Source organism: Podarcis raffonei, chromosome 5 (assembly GCF_027172205.1).
Source record: "Podarcis raffonei isolate rPodRaf1 chromosome 5, rPodRaf1.pri, whole genome shotgun sequence".
In the NCBI taxonomy this organism is placed as follows: Eukaryota; Metazoa; Chordata; class Lepidosauria; order Squamata; family Lacertidae; genus Podarcis; species Podarcis raffonei.
In genome coordinates this window covers 36,956,882-36,971,328 of record NC_070606.1, presented here as the reverse complement: position 1 = coordinate 36,971,328, position 14,447 = coordinate 36,956,882, and the positions used below count along the sequence as shown (strand labels likewise).

At 40.5% G+C, this 14,447-nt stretch overlaps 1 pseudogene; it reads right to left on the bottom strand.

Annotated features, from left to right (window-relative positions):
• Positions 1-4,779: 4,779 nt before the first annotated feature.
• LOC128413365 (lysosomal acid lipase/cholesteryl ester hydrolase-like) lies at positions 4,780-13,374 on the bottom strand (annotated as a pseudogene).
• Between the last annotated feature and the right edge of the window lie 1,073 nt (positions 13,375-14,447).

Sequence of the window (14,447 nt, the reverse complement as noted above, 5' to 3'; positions counted from 1 at the left end):
CATACACTGAGCATTTGCCTAGTGATAAGGCAGGACTGTACAAAGCACTGAAATGCATATTGCAATTCCTTGTTTTATTTAAAAAAATGTAGCCCACTTAGATACTTATTTTTAGATTAAGTCATATTTATATTTATATTTATATTGTAGAGGAATTGCAATAAATTTGGGTTGCCGAAGAAAGGAGTGGTTAGAAGGATATAAACTTGATCTCATATTCTTATTGTTCAATTTAGGTAATAGTGCAAGTTTAACTATGATTCACTTGCATGGGGCATTAATAGAGAGCTCTGCTCAAAATACAAGCTATGCTTAAATACAGTATTTAAAAGTTGCTGCAACAGGAAAACATACACCACCGAAAGCCAACTGAAGGTTTTGGCTTACCTGCTCCTCTCCAACAGAGTCTCAATTTCAGCTGGATGCTGCAGAAGTGTTGAAGGGAATTTAGCTGCATATGTTTTGTGAATAATTATGGTGGCATGCAGTACCCTGGACACCATTACACATTCAACCTCTGAAATATGTAGGTTAAACACCTGATCTATGAGACCTACGTTTATTTTGTAATCGATTGATTGTGGGTGTACTCCTACACACATTTACCTGGTAATAAGCCACCCTAATCCACTTGATCCTACTTTGGGGTTGGCATTCATATGATCGTTGTGTGTGTGTGTGTGTGTGCTTTAATTCACCCTTGTTCCTTTCTAGATTAAAATTAAATGAGACCTAGAGGGACAAAGGCCTTGTAAGTTAGAAAGTTTTGAAGAATTGTAGATTCTACACAGCATGAGTATCCACTTGGCTAGACCAAGCAGAGCATTTCCCCCAATAACTCAAAGTGTGAGAGGAAATTCTCCCTTCCAGCTTTCATGAATTTTCCCCCACTGACTCAATCTCCAGGCCCCCATGAAACACGCTTTTAATCCTACTTGACTCAAGTTTACATTTAGGGAAAACAAAATGCAGTTATAGATACTGTTTTGTTTTCCTGTAGACCAGGCATCCCCAAACTTGGCCCTCCAGATGTTTTGGGACTACAATTCCCATCATCCCTGACCACTGGTCCTGTTAGCTAGGGATGATGGGGGTTGTAGTCCCAAAACGTCTGGACGGCCAAGTTTGGGGATGCCTGCTGTAGACTATGTGATTTAGAATTTGCTGTCCTTTTTAAAGCACATTTTTAAAAGGGCAACTCCATGAGGAATTTAAAGGGGGCTGTGACAGCACCATGTCCCCAATCTCCCCAGTGGGTACCGGGGCTGCGTAGAGAGCCCAAGCCAGAAAGAGAGCCTCTCCCTATTGTGAGTGGTACCACCGTAGGGCGACATTCAAGATGGGTAGAAGGAACCATGTAGAGACTCCATTTCTGATTCCTCAGGAGTAGCCATGCCAGGACAACCCATTTAAAATGGTAAACAACAAGCAGCAAAACAAATCTGTATACTGGCTTTAAATTACTTTGCCAAGTAACATCTTGCCACATTGAGTAATAAGGGGATGGCGAATGACGCAGGAAGGTTTACTCCAGAACAACTGGTAAGACAATCTCAACCTCAATATCCTTTGTGGATTAAAATTATACCGAAAGGTACTTGACTATTAAAATGGATTGTATGCTGATTTAAGAGATTTTTTTTCTGTGAGGGGGACTTTGGTTTGCTGAAGAAAGGAGTAGATAGAGAAATATGCAATAGAAGGACATAAATTAATAATTCAATAAAGGACTGTTTCTACCACAATTATTTTCCATTTATAGTTGTAGCCAATGGACTCTGTTGGATACAATATAAATACTTCAATTTGGTGCAATGAGCCCCCAGGGATCCTTTGCTGAGTTCCAAAGGTTTGAGGATTGGGACTATGGCAAAAGAGCATACTGGAATGTAAACAGGTATACACTTTAAGAAAATACCATCTTGTGGCAAAATAAGGTCATGACAAGAGAAGATAGGTGTGGAAAGCAATAAAGATATTTTTGAAGGTATACTACCAACTGTTGGAGGAAAAGGGATATGACAGATGGTGAAGGCTCGTGGCAGACAAGCGTCACTGCCAGCTGAAGGTGATTTCAGTGAGATTTTGATGTGAATTCGTTTATCTGTAGAACAAAATTCTTTAGCATTGGCTGAGTTATTGAAGAACATTAAGGATTGTACCAGTGACATTAAAAATTTGGCTAAAGGGACAACACCATTGGAAGGGTCAGTTTAAAAACTTTCTGAAGGGAGCCAAGATACCAAAAAAGAAGAAGAAGTGTATAGTAGAAGTTCAAGGTCAGGTGTCAGCTCTGCAAGCTGAGAAATAAACCTTAGAGGACAAGATTGCAGTCTCGGAGATATATATATATATTTATTTTTTTGAGATTTAGAGGTATACTGGAGCTTTGGGAGGAAGATTTAAAAAAAATTGGCAAAGGAATTGGCATCTTTTTTACAACTAAAACCAGAGATAATGGAGAATTCAATAGACAGAGCTTATATAATTACTGGTCAATCATCATATCTGAAAGCTAAGAAACTCCCAGGGGACTTTGATGCAATTTTCTTCAAGAGCAATGAGAGATTAAAAAATTGCAAACTCATTTTCAAAACAATCTAAGCATAGAAGATCAAAGGATCATAATTCTTAAGGAAATCCCAAATAAAAGAAAGAAATACAGATTTTTGGTTGAGACATTATAGAAACAGAAGATGCCATTTAGATGGGAATACCCAGAGGGACTGAGTTCCACTTACAAAGTTGAAAGTCATAGATGTACAGATCTGCAAAGAGTACAAGATTTCTGGGAGGGGAAAAAAGTGGAGGTAATAGAAGTATAACAACAAGACGAGTTGGAGGAATAACAGTGAGACACAAAGGAATCACACAGTTATATGAGAAACGGACTTTAGAAGGATTATAAATGAATCTGATCCGGAACAATTATGAGGTTGTGTAGAGTAAGATTAAGCAAGACAAAGAAAGATGGGATAGGATGAGACTCTCCTTTCTGAGCAGTGGTATAGATGAATATTTCAGACAATTCCGGTGAGCTGCTTTAAACAATGGCAAAGAGAGATAGTTATATTTATCTGGCAGGGGAAAGGCCAAGGATTAAATATAAAAATTTAATAGATGTAAAAGATAGAGGTGGATTCCCACTGCCAGATCTAAAATTATACTATGAAACACTTGTATTAGTTGGTTAAAGAAATGGATATTACTAAAGAATGCAAAAGTGTTGGATTTAGAAGGATAAGGGAATAGTTTTGGGTGGCGTGCTTACCTATGGTATGACAAGGGATTTTCTGAATCATTGCGTAAGGAGAAGTTTATATGGTGTTTTGAGCTATGAAGCTTCTTGACATGTTTTGGGAGCACGGAAGTAAGATGGCCCCTACTGAAGGCTTGGTTGCCAAGGTAGCTGGGGTTAAAGTGGGATAGTTGAGACCAAATGTCTTGGGGCACCCCAAGGAAATTGATACCAGTGGGGAATCATGCATCTTTACATACTATGACCTATAACCTTTCTTGCTGTATATAGAAGGATGTTTTTAAGTTTTATGTCTCTTTGTGTGCTGTGTTTGAAACTGCTATATAAGCTTTGTTCTAATGTGACTTGTGGCAGTCTTTTCTAACTAGCACGTCTGCTGGTTAGTGAGGTTGTCCTGTTGCATTAGCTTTAATAAACTGGGTTCCTGCTGGATCTGTTGATCTTGCTGTTGGTGATAACAATTATTTCCAATTTTTCAAGAGCTTTTGGGGGTTTTTAAGGTAAATGCCATATACAGGTAATAAGAGTGCTGCAGCTGATTCTTCTTCTGAAACATCCTAAGGAACAGATACTTAATACTTTCTATGTTATAACATAGACAGTCCTATGCCTTGGTTTCTGAATCTTAATCAGAGAAGGTCTGCAACCTGTGCTAATTGTTCCTAGACCACATTTCCTGTGATCCCTGACAGTTGGCCATGCTGGCTGGGGCTGATGTCCAACAAGTGGTGGGAAACAGGTTGCTCATCCCTGGACGTGTCCTGGGATGAGCTCACTTGAAAACAGCAACAAAAGAAAATCAGAAAATGGGATGGCTCCTGTAAATTCCTGGAAAATAGGAATTGGAGGGTCTGAGACATAGTTTACAGCATGGCCCAGGCTTCCCAACCCTTTGTAAGTATTAAGAAGCATTTAATCTCAAACAATCAGCAAATGTGATTTCTAGAAATGCAACTGTTTTGTGGTTTCAAATAGAACTACCTCGTTGGTTTTTATCTGCAGTAATTGACAAATTGTACTCCATGTGCTTTTTTAGTTTAGTTGGTGTTTGATTTTTAATTTAGAGTTAGAGGTCTGCTGCCCAATCACTTTAGAGAATTAGGATCCTGTTCAATATGAGAATACAGCAGCTAAACATCAACCACTAAATTCAGAGTATATTTCAATCTGCAGTTAATTTTTTGATTGCATTTTAAAGGGGGTGGGGGGATTTCAGATAGGGAGTTCCATAATTCTATACAGAAGAGAAGCAAGTTTATTCTATAAAGCTTGATTGCAAAATATAAAATGAAATATAATAATAAGTAGTACTAGAGGCTGCACTCCTGCTTGTTACATTTTTACCATCCATTTTGTTATGTATTTTTCTTCTTTAGATCCTTTTGCTATTGATAGCCACCTTCAATATTTTTGCAACAGAAAGGAAGAACATAAATAAATACGTTGATATTTGTAAGATTTCTTTAAAATAAGAGTCTGCATTAATATCAGATATATAGTTTGGACCTTACATTAAGACTCTATTGGAACTTTTGCATCAGACAAAGCATATCCTTATACAATCGCTTTGGTGCATCAAGACCCCAGATAAAATCCGTATGTTGCCATTCAGGAATATTCTTATAGAAAACTAAATGAGGGATTCGAAGGAGCAGCCGTTCAATAGCCTCGGTGCTTACAATAATGTCATGTCCACCACTCCACACAGCAGTTGGCACAGTAATGTCCTCTATCTTATAAAATGGGGGTGTACTCTGTTGAGGAAAAGATCAGAAACATGAAAATGAAAATGAGGTTCACCTTTCACATCTTTTTCTCATTTTTAAGACATCATTTGGGTCTTCAAATGTGTTGAATGTCTAACATTTGTCCCTTGTAAATCATTCTTTAACTGTCTGTTCAGTATCTAATTCTGTTCTCTGGACCAGCAAAATTATTTTTTAAAAAAAATTACGTTGGAATCATATAGTCATTTACATAGCACTAAATCCTGGTAGGCTTACTTTTCAGTAGAGCTGGATTAATCTGTCATTTATGGTTTCTCCTAGTTTTTCATTTTTCCAGTTTGCACCATTTCTGCAACAGTTTGCATTGGTTTTTTTGTATACATTTGCCTGCATATGTCATCTATTACGTGTATTGCTGCATGCAATTTTGCCCAATACATATTTCTGTTCTTCAGTTGCAAGTAATATACATATTTCTGCAAACATATTTTTTTTGTAATATAATACAGGCAGCTCCCCACTTACACAGCAGTTATATTCCAGGCTTCTGCATGCATAAGGGAAATGCCCATAAGTGGGGAGCACCTTCAAAAGTTTTTCTAGCTCATGAGGATGACATGATCTTCAGGCTCTGGGATGGGTAGCACTGGAGAGGCAACCACTTCCTCATTTATCAGCAAAGCGCTGCTTTGCCCTTAGCAAAGCGCTGCTGCACATCCAGCTCTGGGGAAAGTCTCCTCACAAGCAGGAGACTTGTTGAGGCTGCTCAGCCAATATGCAGAAGAGTTCCCTCATGCATTAGCTGAACAAGCTCAACAAAGTCCCGCTGCACATGTGTCTCAGATAGAGACCTTCAACTGAGCCCCAAAGCCAAAATCTAGAGGGGAATGGTAGCTCACTGGTAGAGCATCTGGTTTGTGTGAAGGTCCTAGGTCTCCCAGGTTCTCCAAATAGGGCTTGGAATCAGAGCTGCTGCCAATCAGTATAGACAGAGTTGAAATAGATGGATCAATAGTCTGCCTTGGCATAAGGCAGTTTTCTATGTTCCTACTCATTAAATACCTGTACTTTCATAGACAAAACCATAATTTCACCCAGTTCTGTGTCTTTGGTATTATCCCACTCTATCCCAAAGGAGAAATCAGAAATCATAACACGGTTCACATTGAATGTCTAACCTGCAACCAAAATGTCTCATTTGAATCCAAACCACTTACCATGTTGTAGACAGCTTTGTTCTTTGATCCATAATCAAAATACTTAAATTGGTTGGTTTTAGCAAACTAAAAATATGGAAAAGACAATATGAAATTTGGTTTGTGTTTAAAACACAAAATCCTCTAAAAAAAATGGAGAGTCACAAGAAAATTCAAGCACTAGGTATATTGGTTATCAGAATTCCCACCCATCTACCGCGGCCAATAAAAGCAGCAAAAGGTCAGATTCAGTAAACGGCAGCTTCCTGAGTTCTTTCCACAAGATCCAAAGAACTGTTACAGCTCATGTTTGAATATTGAAGTATTTAAAACAGTGGTGGGCAAACTTGGCCCTCCAGCTGTTTTGGGACTACAACTCCCATCATCCCTAGCTAACAGAACCAGTGGTCAGGGATGATGGGAACTGTAGTCCCAAAATAGCTGAAGGGCCAAGGTCAGCCATCACTGATCTAGAATATAACTTTTGAGTGGTCTGGTAATCTTGAAAACTATACTTTTATAAAATGAAATGGAAACCTTAGTACCAAAACACAAACATGAGAAACTAAACAGGCAAGTCGAAACGTCAGACTTTTGACTCCTGAATTTTGAAATGCAGAGAAGATATTTGTTAGAACATACCTGACTCCAGTGTGCAATATTTTTTACAGAAGTAAAATCAGGGGAAATTCCAAGATACACATCTACTCGACTCTGGTTGAATGATAGGAAAGAAAATTCTTTTTATAATCACATTCTTGAAGAGTTTTCAAGGAACACCCACATTCACAAGGTCATGGCATTCAAGGCAGTACTCGTTAAAGAAATTGGAGTTCTTGTTGGAAATACACTAAAAAGGATATACCAAGAGCTCAGGCCACAAGTTTCAATATAAGGAATAATTCCTACTCGAGAGTTGAAAAGAAAAACGTGTATATTCTGCTAAGAATAACAGTTTGAAGCTAATAGTAAATTTAAACACAACGTGTAAGCACGATAGTTTTAAGGTAAAACGTTTAAGTACAGAAATAATGTAGTTTCAAATATGCAGTGATATAGTATAAAGGTACATAAAATACCAGTACACAACAATTATTTTGTACAAGTCTCAATGGCAGTCAAAAGGAGTCCATATTATATAGAATCAGAATAAAGAATAAAGAATCAAATAGGGCCGAAAAGGAGTATCCCGAGTGTGAATCAGATGTACGACTCAGTAGTGGTGACCAGGACAGGGCCTAAGACATGCGTCTTAGATAATGGAATGCTCCCAAGTTTTCTTGCATTTCTTGCGTTTTCTTGCACAGAGAAACGCAAAAAAACTTGGGAGCATTCCATTATCTAAGACGCATGTCGAAAAAGAAACATAAAAGAATTAAATGATACAGACTTAGAACAGATTTATAGTCCTCAAAAAACCGAAGAAGGCGTTTACTCCGAAACAGGGCCCTGTCCTTGCTTTAATCTGTCTTTTTCTTTTCTGAACTTCCCAATAGTCCTGAGACTGAACCATATCCTCAGTAAGTCCCTGATAATACAAGAAGGCGAGAAAATAAAAGGCATTTCATTTTCTTCTTCTTAACTTACCCGTCGTACTTCCCTGGGAATGGCCAATATAATACAAGCTTTTTTGCTTAGTTTTCTGAAGAATAAAGTTTATGGTTGCTGGAATATCATAAATTGCCATTTCATGAAAGCTGAAAGACAAACACAGAATATAGCTGAAATTTTGCCTGTCTGCAATTGCATACAATTGTGGACATTAATGTATAAATACATAAAATATAATACATCAGGTATGATAACCTGACATCTGGAGAATTATGTTGTAAGTTTATTCTCCCATGGAAGGAGTAAGGAAAGAAAAAGTACATATATATTTATGATTTATTTAAAGGTTTTGAAATTGAGGCGCACATTAGATTTGATGATGCATTAGAGTCACGTAAATACAGTAAGTCTTCACAGGGAGGAAGCACTGAGTGAAGATCTATGCCAGGAACAAGGTGGGCAGAGACGGAGCAAGGTAGGTGTGGTGGGTGCGGTCCACCCTGGGTACCATCCCTGAGGGGGATGTGACAAAATCTGGTGGGCCCGATCGCGGTCATACCAGAGCACACTCCCCAGCCAGGCCACTGCACCAGATCGCGCACCCCCCCCGACCTGGCTGCCGGGCCAGATTGCACCCCCTGGCCTGGCTGCCATGCTCCCCATCCCATCCCTCCCTATGGGAAGTTCACTACACCCATATGGGTGGTTCGTGCCACCCCAGGTGCCAGAGAGGCTTCCTCCGCCACTGAAGGTGGGAAGAAATATTGTCATTAGGAACAAGTGGGGATGGAAGATCTACACCAGGAACAATGTGGGGAATCAATTTGATTACCCTTTACATATGGCAGAGGGAAGGGCATTCCACAGTGCAGGGGCAAGAGCAGAAAATGGATGTTTTGTTGTCACTACTCTCTAATATTCTGTACAGTGTGTTTCGAAGCTGAATCTGCTAACCCTGTGGGGCCTGTCACAGAAGGTGGTTGCCTCACCTTCCCTCAAAGATGGGACTGATCTTGACGTATTAGAGTAATGATGCATAGGTTCGTCTCTGAAACACATTCCAATATGTTTTCTCTTTTACTCAGCTTTCAGTGCATGCAATCTGCCCTTTAAACATGCCCTTTCTACTGCAGGTCAAGCCTACCTCTCTTCTAATTCTCTAGGAAAAGAAATATTTCCTTGAAGTATTTTGTGGTTCTTGTGATACCGTTGTTCTCTTATTTAAGCTGGTTTAGGCTCTAACCGTTCTGCTTCAAGGCAGGGGAAAGTAAAATGATTAAGGACTCAAGGTAGATGCTTACTTAGGCCCTGGAAAACAAAGAGAATATTAGATGGAGAATGGGCACTCACAGAGCACCAACATTTCCCACTGGTATCTAGCCCAAGGCCAAGCAGAGAAGGGTGCAGGGGGTACAAAGGAGATGAGCCAGACATTTCCTAGGACCTCAGAAAATGTTTCCATAGATTGTGTGAAGACTAGCAACAATGTTTTGTGCAAGCCTACATAAAATGTCGTGACACTTCTTTCCCCGCCCGCTTTCTCTTCTGCCAACATGTCCCTGCCTACGTTCACAAGTAATCCAGAGAGGCAGTGCTGAAGCATTGGCAAAAGGTCGCAGAAGTAGGTGAGGCGAGAAGGTGGGCAGGTCTTTCCTCTCCTGTGGGTGAAACGCTGTGTCTCTGAGGTGACTGCCATCTGCCGCTGAAGTTATCCGCCACACACTTTCATCAGAGGAGGGTGAAGCAGCTCATTACCACCATTATCAACATGAACCCATGAAGAACTGGCTACATCTGATAAAATTATCATTGTGGGGCTATTTGCAACGCTCTCCCTGCCACAATGTGAAGGTGATCCCATGACAGGAGAAGGATCTGGGATAAGAGTTCACCACCACTTTATTGATTTCAGATGTAGGTGGACTTTGGTTCTGGCATTGGGTATTTATTCATTCTGGCCTCCAGCTGGAGGGCTGATATTTTAAACAGGTTCGTTCTACCAAGGTGGCCCTTCCAAAACCACTGCTGGAAGCTCTATGAATTCTCTGCCCCACACTTGCTTTCTGGACAGAGATTTCCACCTAGATCCCTCCAATGGGGTACCCTATAAGTGCTAGGCACAGTCAGCTTTTATCCTTAGCTGGCGGACCAGAACGAGATCTTCCAGGCTGCCCAAGTTTGGGGAGTTTAAATTTCTAGACTTGGGAGGCTATCCTGTACTGCCGTGTAGTCAGCTTGGGAATTTACAACAGCCAGATGCTGGGAGGGCAGCTCATGAGGGGCCACAACAGCTGCCCACCCAGTGGCCATTTCCAAACAACTCTCCTAAGAATAAGGAGATAGTTAATATCTGCATTGATTCAATTAATTTCTGAAAAGGCCTTAAAAAAACCCATTCGACTAATCCCTGCACCACTTAAGATGTTTCATAGTGTCCCACTTTATAATTACTCTGAATAGAAGACTGGATAATTATGCATCCCTGTGTATTCTAATGGTCGATAATTTGGGATTATTGTTGCTTGTTGCTCAGATATAATGAACAACTGAGCACAACTCAAGCAATTTTAGCCACCTTGCAACAATTTCTACCTTTATAATATTGCTTCCACATAAAGTTGAATGAAAGAAAAAATGGTGAAGCATGGATAACATTTTAAAAGTTGAACACAGGAATATCAGTTATGGCATGTGGCATTTAACAACATTTACTGCTAAATTTCAAAATTACCTGTCTTCCCAGAACTATGTCTTCCATGTGGAATTCTGTAATATTCTGATGGTAATAGCCATCCTCTGTCAGGATTGTATACTCTTCACTGGGGTATCCCCAGTACTGGATAACTTCGGGCTTTGAGTGGAGAAGGATGGAAATAGAAATGCTAGATTAAAAAATAAATACATCTGATCATTCGATTTCTGGGACAATTGCTTGAATATCTCAAAGAACAAAAACTTCTGAGGGCCAAGATGATTGTGAAGTGACTTTACTAGCCCTACACCAGGCATGGGAAATCTGTGGCTATAGCTGGACTCCAGCTCCTATCAGTCCCAGCCAGCATGGCCAAGGGTCAAGGATTATGGGAGTTGTAGTCCAACAACACCTGGAGGGCCTTAGGTTCCCTATCCCTCCCCTAAACTCTCATAATGTACACATGATTGTATGTGATTTTGCCAAACAGACCCCTTTCTGCACACCCTTTTTTTTTGCCTAATAAAATGATTTTTTTTGTATGCTATTTTCACTTGTATATGCATTCTTAAAAGCATGTTACCCTGGTATATGTATTTATATTGGTATTACTTGGCTGGAAAACAGCACACAAAAATTGGAGATGTGCCAATTTTGAAGGATGGCTTTGTTCCGGTTTGTGTATTGTTCCAGAAAATGCAAATCGTGTAGATTCAACTTGAAATGCGAACTGAATCAAATTTATTCCCCCTTTCCCCCATCTGGGTATATTTGTGTGAAGTGTACATAACCACAGATTGATTGTGGTTTTCTCCATTCCACAACAAAAAGACAAAAAGGAAATCTATACTGATATGATGCAGAACACCAAATCTGTATTGTAAGCAACTACAAAGAAATCTCTCACCATGAGAAATATAATGAATCTGCTGCCTAAGGCTTCAGCTAATGCATGTGCAGCAAATGTCAACATTTACATTGAGGAGCCAGGCTCCTAAAACTCTGCTCCGAGAAGGAGTTATCAAAGCTAACTGTGTCTTCTAGATCAGATAATCTAGCCAAGAGAGTATTGTTTCAAACACGATCATATTAACTTGCAGTTTGAAATAACTCCTGCCAAGCATGGAGTTTCTTTCTGGAAATGCATGTGCTCTTGAAAACTGTTTTAAAAATGAAATTATAAGGAACATGGTCCACTGTTTTCAAGGCCATCTGAATTATTAACTTACAATAGTCATAAATTCTTGAGGATTCAGATGTCTTCTATTACTGAATTCTTCAGATGTCAGAGCCTGTTGGACTAAGCAGGCCACTCCCCAAAACAGCCACATCTTGGACCTGTGTATAAAACAGAACTACAGGATCTCTAGTCTGAAAACATGAGTCCTTAATGAAAAAGATTTCTTCTTGAGGATTCAGATGTCTTCTATTACTGAATTCTTCCGATGTCAGAGCCTGTTGGACTAAGCAGGCCACTCCCCAAAACAGCCACATCTTGGACCTGTGTATAAAACAGAACTACAGGATCTCTAGTCTGAAAACATGAGTCCTTAATGAAAAAGATTTCAGAGGGGAAACTCAATATATTGAAGAATGATCTTGAGGAGACATGATGGGCGTTGAAAGGTGAGATAAAAGGGCTAGATGAACCTTTGGCCTGATCCAGCAGTGTTCTTCTTATACTAGCAGCAGGGAGGACTGCTGTAGAGAACCTGTGGCATTACCCTAGAACAACACTGGTTGTTGTTGCTCAATATGCTCCAATTGCTTCCCAGGGGATTTTGATCCTTGAAGCTGAGCCCAAATGCCCTGGCCCCCATCCCAAAACATGTCCTCAGATTCTCTTTCTTGTATGTAAGGAAATGGTACAGACTCGGCACAAGGAAAAGAGCTATTTCAGTCTCAAAGTCCCACAGGACAAAGGGTTGACTGGGATGGGTCTGATCTATGAAGAGTGGCCAAGGTGCCTGGGTTCAGTTTCCATTACATTAACCTCAAGACTGCTGAGAAGTTGTTTCAACCACTTCTCCATGCCCACTCATCCAGCTAAAAGCCATCATGAGTGCAGCCCTTACTCATGAGAGTCTCTGTTCTGTTGGGATACTGCCAGGGAGACAAGAGCTATTTCAGTGTTAGAGTCCCACAGGACAAAGGGTTGACTGGGATGGGGCTGATCTATGAAGAGTGGCCAAGGCGCCTGGGTTCAGAGTCCATTCATTAAGCTCAAGACTGCTGAGTAGTTGTTTCAACCACTTCTCCATGCCCACTCATCCAGCTAAAAGCCATCATGAGTGCAGTCCTTACTCATGAGAGTCTCTGTTTCTGACTGAACCTGCAGGCATATACTGTGTCTAAGCAGGCATAAATTGTCCCTTCTTCTGGTGTTCTAAGAGAGAGTGCTGTACCCACCTCCTCCCTACTCAGCCTGCTTTGCCGCCCCAAGTTCTGACAATACTCTCTCCCCCTCTGGAAGGAACGGAGCTGGAAGTCCTATCTCCACACAGAGCCAGGTGGGGTTGAGGTGGGGCCAGCCTACCCCTTCCATTCCTTCTCATCTTCCTCCAGTATCTGCCATGCTAGAGCTAGACCCAACAGTGCCAAGTGAGTCATGACACCAGACAGCATGCCCTCCTAACCCCAGTACTTTTTAAAAGTCTTACTGCACCTTTCAGACACCAATTCTAGCTGGGAAGAGACTATTATTTTTAGCAAGTCTGCTAAAAAATTATTGATTGTACTTCAGCAGGGTATAACACTGTTAAAGGAACAACTTAAGAATGCAAGCTATTAAAATGCAAGACCACAGCTATGTCACTGAAAAATAAATTAAAAAGAGACATGGAAGAAAGTGTTTTTGCTTACCTGTTGTTGTGCATCAGTAGCAACCAGATCTCAAATAGACACAGCAGAAGACCTTTGTGTCAGGGAGTGAGCAGAGGAGTGGTGGAGACCGCCCCGCCTCCTGACCTGATGGGAGAGGCGGAGCAACACCTTGCTGACCTGTTCTTAGAAAACATTCCAGACCTTCCATTTCCCAGAACCCAGCGAGCTTTAAAAGTAGGAGAGAAAGAACTCAAAGACAGAGGGCACTTAGCAGCCCCCGTACAGCAGAACCAAAAGTCAAAAGGAAGAGGTAATTTATCCTGTCCCTGGACACAGGGCCAAGTTCCCCCATTGGTCAGTTGGTCCCCTGCCCAAGGGAATGCCCGAGACCTCCTGCCTCCATAGGCCAATATGTGGCAGGCAGATGATCTGGCCTGCCATTCGCTGGTTACCTAGAGCGGCTCAGAGCCCATCTGCAAAACCGCCTGCCTAGGAGGACAAATGGACCTCTCAAACTTTATTTTCTATGAAATGCAGGGGGAGAGGGAGGTATTCGTACAAAGACCATAGATCGTTTATCCTCCCCAGCTTTGGTACCAGAAATGTAAAGCATTAATGTAATGTAAAACATTAAAATTTTAATTTTATAAAATAAAAATAAAATAAAATGTATTTTAATATTTTGTTGGAAGCCACCCAGAGTGGCTGGGGAAGTCCAGCCAGATGGGTGAGTTATAAATAATAAATTATTATTATTATTATTAAGACTTCCCTAAACAGGGCTGTCTTCAGATGACCACAAGTGACCACAAGAAACACCCAGCAAATAAAAACATGACAGGTAAGCCACTGAGGATTTTTTATGAGTTCCCCAGATTATTGGCTTTCTATCTGAAAACAACAGCAACATAAAATTAAGCTAGAGATAAAGAATCACACTAACCTGTGGAAAGCCCTCCCATCAGATGTCAAGGAAATAAACAACTATCTAGCTATTAGAAAACATCTAAAGGCAACTCACTGTCCACATTATTCACTGGGGAACTGCACTGCAACCTTTTAAGAAGTGTGAATTTCAAATGATGGCTGCGATTGTTTTCATATACTGTTTTGGGAAGTGCAATGTGTATCAAGTCACATTTAAACATGAACTAAATTGAAGTGCTACCCCATATTTGGGGGAGGGACATAATGACAAT